The following is a 5,696-nucleotide window of genomic DNA, read 5'->3' on the forward strand; positions in this document are numbered from 1 at the left end:
AAGTTTCCCTTGAATCTACTCATAACGCGGATTTAGTGAAGCAGATGGCTTTGCTTCCACTACACCATTTTCCTTGATTAGTAACTAGATTTCGCAACAGCTTTGTAGCTGTTGCGAAATTTCAGTTGCAAAATATTTACAACAGCGGGATTGAGTTACAAAACTCACAACAGCGATGAATAGTTGCGAGTCGCAACAGTTTGAATTTCACATGTGCCACTCGTGAGTGTGGCTGGGTACACTTTTAAACTGACTCACTATTCAGCCTATTCAGCTTCAAAATTGACTCGGTTTACCCTAATATTATCGAGCAGACATAATCTTATCTCACTTTCTTCTCTCTCTCTTTCTCCCTGTATCGCTACTTTCCCCCTGCTGCACCTGTGAATACCGACCATTAACATTGAAATTCATTCTTCTCCTTTTCTAATATCACCACCATCGAAGTATCTTTCTGTCTGTAGAACCCCCAAAGCAAAACCTAATGGTCGTTGCAGCTGGTCCGATCTCCTTGATGTCTGTAAGAAGAGGAAATCAAGAAATTATCATGGGTTTTCATTATTGAGAGTTAAGAAGAGGAATTTGAAATTGATTCTCAAATTACAGCGAAGGAATTAGAGGATTAGGTTTCGTTTTACGTCTAAGATTAAGAAGCTAATTGAGAAAACTAGGGTTTTGTTTGTGCTACAAATCGAAGAATTAAACGGAGTCAATAAACAGGTTTGTCTTAATTAGGTTTAGAATTGGTTTATTAATGGATTCGAGTTATATGGATTAGGGTTTATAACAGATTGGGGATTTAGGGTTCATGGATTTGAATTACAGATGAAAAAGATGAAACTGATGGTGAGAAATTATAAGAAGAAAATTGAGTTTGTGTCTGAGGTAATCTTTCTTACGCATTTGGAATGAATTTCTTTCATGAACTTGTATTATCAAATTTGGGTATTGTTATGTTCAATTTTGAATTGAAAATTTGGTGGAAATGGAGTTGAGTTTCTAGTGGTGTGTAGATGATTCTTAGTTTAAATTGTCTATTATAGGAAAAAGTTTTTAGAGGAGGATAATTGTTGCAGGTGGTGGTGGTTTAATGAGCTACAGAACTATGAAGATTGTGATGGTGATGGAATTGAAATAATAGTTCGGTTGATGTGGTCTTAAATGAGCTACAAGAGTTGATCTTAGTTTGGTTTAGATTGTAATGATTTGAATGGTGATGGATGAGTATTGGTTGTGCTGAGATGCTTTTGATGATGATGCTATGGTCAGTCATAATAGTTGTGACTGAAAGATATTGAAATGAATAATGTTGCTGCTATGAAGATGGTGCTTTAAATGTCTATGTGGCTGAATGATAGTGATGTGAAGGAATGACGCTAATCTGAAGAGATTTGAAATGTTCATAAATTTTAGGTCAAGGTATGCTAGGTTTGGATGGTTTATGTTTACTCCGAATTTATCTGCAACAGTATTAATGCTTGAACTCAATGTCGTTTGCTTTTCAAATCACAGATCTTGAAACATGAGTGGCCAGCTAGGTGGTGAAATTTTATTCGGGATCTTGTTTCAGTAGCGAAGACAAGTGAAACAATATGTTAGAATTTCATGGCTGTATTAAAGGTAATTTTAATGCATTTGAGATTCATTTTTTTATGAGATCATATCTGTTTTAGCTTGTCAATGTCTACAAGTTTTTTTTATACATGTTATCGTTTTTTTAGCTTCTCAGTTAAGAGATGTTGGACTTTTCACCTGGTGAAATGATTCAGCAGAAGATCAAAGAGCTAAAAGAATCATTGAATAGTTTTGATGGCCTTGCTATTCTCATTGTTATGTTACATCATCATGTGTCTACGGGGTTATTTATTGAATGGAAAAGTTGTGATTGTACATATGTTAGAAAAATGCCTTTGACGCCTAATCGGCTTCGTTATCATTAGTCTACCCTATCATCTATGTTAGCTAAACGCAGTTATTATGAATGAATTATGTAGTTGGTCTACGTCGCATGGTTTGTTTTTCTCTTACCATAGCTTACATACACGTTTTTTCTTGCAGTGAGTTTCAACTTATTTACGAGCTATGCCTATATGTGCCATCTGCATCTCAAAGAACTGAGATATAAGAGCAACACTGGCTACGTTGCACGCCCCACTGGTTTGCGCACTAATTACTAGACTGTTGCCATTTTTTGTTTCAAATAATGAAAATTTAGAACGATAAAGAAAAAGTTCATGTCTAGTAAAACACTATCTTTTAATCAATCCTGGCGTCTCTTCCTTCCAATCTTCTGTAGGCTAATTGACTAATGCATATTTATTTTCCTTTTTTTTTGGGTATATTATAGCTAAAGACACTTTTGAATTTCTTTCTGTGGCAGGGTATGGCAGCGTATAGGAATCTTACTCTCCAATGTTTGTCTGAGGTACTGTTAAACTTTCTCTCCCCTCATCATATTAGAGTTCCTCGTTCTTCTTTCTTTGATGTGCTGATATTTAGGTAGCATAGTAACTCTTTTACGTTCACAGGTAGCTGCCCTTCAGTTTAGAGACTTCTATAACATGAAGTATGTGAAAATGTACACTGTTTTCATTTCACAATTACAGGTATTTCAGATCACGAAGGACCCAAATTCCTAACTGATAATGATAAATATATATGTCCAGTGCACTTTGTAACTTGAGTTTTAACGATTTCCTTGTCTTCTCTTGTGTTTGTTGACTAATCAATTTGCTTGACTAATATATCATTTGTTGTAGCCTTGTAGGGATGGAGGTTGAGACTAACATATTGAGTTTAATGCTGGAGATGAGGTGGTGGTGTTCAGTTCATGTAGTAAACATGCTTATGTATCCTTCTATGTATAATATTTGGTGCAAATTACGAGGTATGTGATGCATTTTGCCTTAGTCATTGAAGAGATTCACCTTCCCGTAGTTAAAGAACCAAAAGAATCTATCCCTTGCATGTTATACATTTCCTTAACCTCTTTATCAGATTTCCCAGCAACTGAAGACTGAGAGCATCACTAGTCAGCTCTGCCTTCTTCACCAGGCTTAGCAGAAGCACATGGTCTGCATTTTGAAGCTAGGTCCAAGACCCAACTGTGGCTGGAGCATCAATATAAGCCTTTCTTTCAAATCTTAGAAAAGATTTAATGCTTCTTCCTCTTACCCAAAGGTCAAGAAATCTGGAATGAGTTGTTTCTTGTCTCTGTGAACGCTTTCATATTGCTTGCAGGATTTAATGTTGAGACTGTTGAATACAAGAACATTAGATTCACTATCTGGCATGTTGGGGTCAAGAAATATATGAATTTTGCTACATTTTTTGTTTTCTATTCTTTTTTGCATTTTATGTTGTTACAAAGGTAATTAGTAATATCATTTCTTTTACAGATCCCTCTATTGTAGAGACACTACTTCCAAAACACATAAGGTCTTATTTTCGTAGTTGAAAGTAATGACAGAGACCGTGTTATTGAGGCAAGGGATGAACTGCAGACGAAGTTTAGTGAGGTATGTGATAATATCAAACTCATTAATGTTATCGCTATTGTAGTTTACTCTTTATACTGATTTTGCAGGTTTCCTTGTGGTTTTTGTTTGCCAGCAAACATATTTCATCTCCTAGTTTCCTAGTGCATATCTTGTCCGATGCAGTCCTAGTCCTAGGAAAATGAGTGCATCTCCTTGTCGTGCTTTATTGCAGGCTTTTGTGAAGTTTGTCTAACCGATAGAAGTGGCATTTGCTTATTTCAGTTAGTGTTTTTATCACCTTGCTTGGTGCTGACTTCATGAGAATGGAATCTTTCGGCAAAGTTGAAGAGGTTGCGGAGACTCTGGTAAGTAGTAGTGATTTTTTGCTTTAAATGAAGTTTCCTCGCTCGTTTGATATTGGACTGTTGTTATTCTTATTTGAGAAGTCGAAATCTATTTGATGAACATGTTAGTAAACTAGATAGAAGTTGGAAAAAGGGCATTTGCAAGACTTGCCGCATGCAAAATTCTCAAACGGTATTAATCCATCCAGGCACTTTCTTTGTTTCTATGTAAAATGCTCCCTTTTATTATTCTTATCTTCTGTGATGGGAACTGGATGTTGATTTGTTTCACTTTTTGTCTCAGTAGGTAGAAGATAACGGAGAAGAACATGAAGAGCATGGAACCCAAGAAGAAGAGGCTGTTGATGTCGATGTTGATTCTACAGATGGCGCTATTGTTACAATTCTTTTTGACAATGGCTACTCTCATGGTGTACATTGGTTTTGCAGGTCACAGATATGAGTAGTAAGTGCGCCTATTTACAAGGTTGGTTATGAAGCAACAAGAAGTTATACTTGTTTGAGCATGTAGGTAATGAATGTTGAGCTTGTCTCCAGTCTTGTGCCTTTAAGATTGTATCTACTACTGCTATTACACTTCACATTACAACTGCAACTGCAAAATTTCTATGTTATGAAAACTTAGAAAATGTTTACATACTTGTCATTTTATTGATACTACGCACAGAATTTGTATGTCCTTGGAACTTAAGAAATATTTCTAGCTACAGATTGGAACTTAAGAAATTTATATGTATTGCCTAAGTAGTTCTTTTCAGAGGTATACAGAATAAGTCTTTAGTTTATGATTTCATGAGTTGCCTAAGTTCAATGATGATTGGTGTTTATAATTCAATGTATGAAATGACTATGTATTGCCAAAGTTATGTCTCTTAGAAACTTATGGGTATATACTTTGAATGTTGTTGCCTTAGAGCTGAAGAATTTCACTATAAATTCTGCCTAAAATTGTTGCAGGGGAATGATTTCCAAATAAACCGGGAGACTTAAGAATTAAAACCTGATTAAAAAGTAAACAAATAGTGGTTTTGACTGGTCCAAAACCTGATTTTGACTTGATTTGACCAGGTCAAAACCACTATTTTTTTGATGTTGCAAAAATTTCATAATTGCGATGAGCTGTTGCAAAATTCCCGTTTCGCAACTGTTCATAGCTGTTGCGACCATCTAATTTCGCACTGTTCCGAACTGTTACGACGAATTCACGTTGCAACAGTTTAAAACTGTTGCAACCCAAAATTTGCAATTGCTTATGAGCCGTTGCGAAAATTGCCACATCGACTTTCGTAACAGAATCGCTGTTGCAACCTCTCTTTGCAACTTAATAGCCTGTTACTAAACATGAAAAATGGTGTGGTGTTCGTAAAGAATGTGACGAAGCCCTTAGTTGGAAGGAGGGTCTCATTTTAAAGCAAAAGGAGGATATTGCCTTAGTTGAGAGACGCCTCTCAGCCCAAGAAATCATCCGCAAGAAATATCATGCGTATTTCGAAGATGCTTGTGCTTCATTAGATAAGGTTACTGTAGACCGTAACGTTTTATCTTCTGAGGTTTGTTCTCTTAAGAATAGACTTGTCGAGGCAGGATCTGAGTCATCTTCCATGTCCCATGCATCCTTAGTTAGGAAGTTGGAAGAGTTAGAGATTGTTTACTAAGTTTTATCCTCTGAGAGTGCCTCCGGATTGATGTTGATGATCTCCGAACTGAACATAATACCCTTATGGAAGATCTCGAATCCACTGGGGTGGACCTTGCAGAGTCCCAACATAGTTTAGAAGAATCCCTTATCCATGCAGGAGGTAGCTTAGGGTCCTTATATTCCAGCAGCATTCTTTATGTCTTTTGTCGCTTC

General features: G+C 36.3%; 1 long non-coding RNA gene across 4 annotated transcripts; it reads left to right on the plus strand.

Annotated features, from left to right (window-relative positions):
• The first annotated feature begins 347 nt into the window (after positions 1-347).
• Positions 348-4,579, plus strand: LOC113286136. 4 transcript variants are annotated; one of them, XR_003329127.1, is made up of 11 exons: positions 348-1,419; positions 1,513-1,620; positions 2,059-2,157; positions 2,381-2,425; positions 2,529-2,606; positions 2,760-2,849; positions 2,998-3,180; positions 3,399-3,518; positions 3,762-3,844; positions 3,953-4,016; positions 4,128-4,579. It is a non-coding gene; the product is annotated as an uncharacterized LOC113286136 (long non-coding RNA). The 4 variants fall into 4 exon arrangements; XR_003329126.1 differs by having other exon boundaries at positions 348-885; positions 1,044-1,419; positions 3,762-4,016; XR_003329125.1 differs by having other exon boundaries at positions 3,762-4,016.
• Positions 4,580-5,696: the final 1,117 nt, after the last annotated feature.

Source organism: Papaver somniferum, chromosome 6 (assembly GCF_003573695.1).
Source record: "Papaver somniferum cultivar HN1 chromosome 6, ASM357369v1, whole genome shotgun sequence".
In the NCBI taxonomy this organism is placed as follows: domain Eukaryota; kingdom Viridiplantae; phylum Streptophyta; class Magnoliopsida; order Ranunculales; family Papaveraceae; genus Papaver; species Papaver somniferum.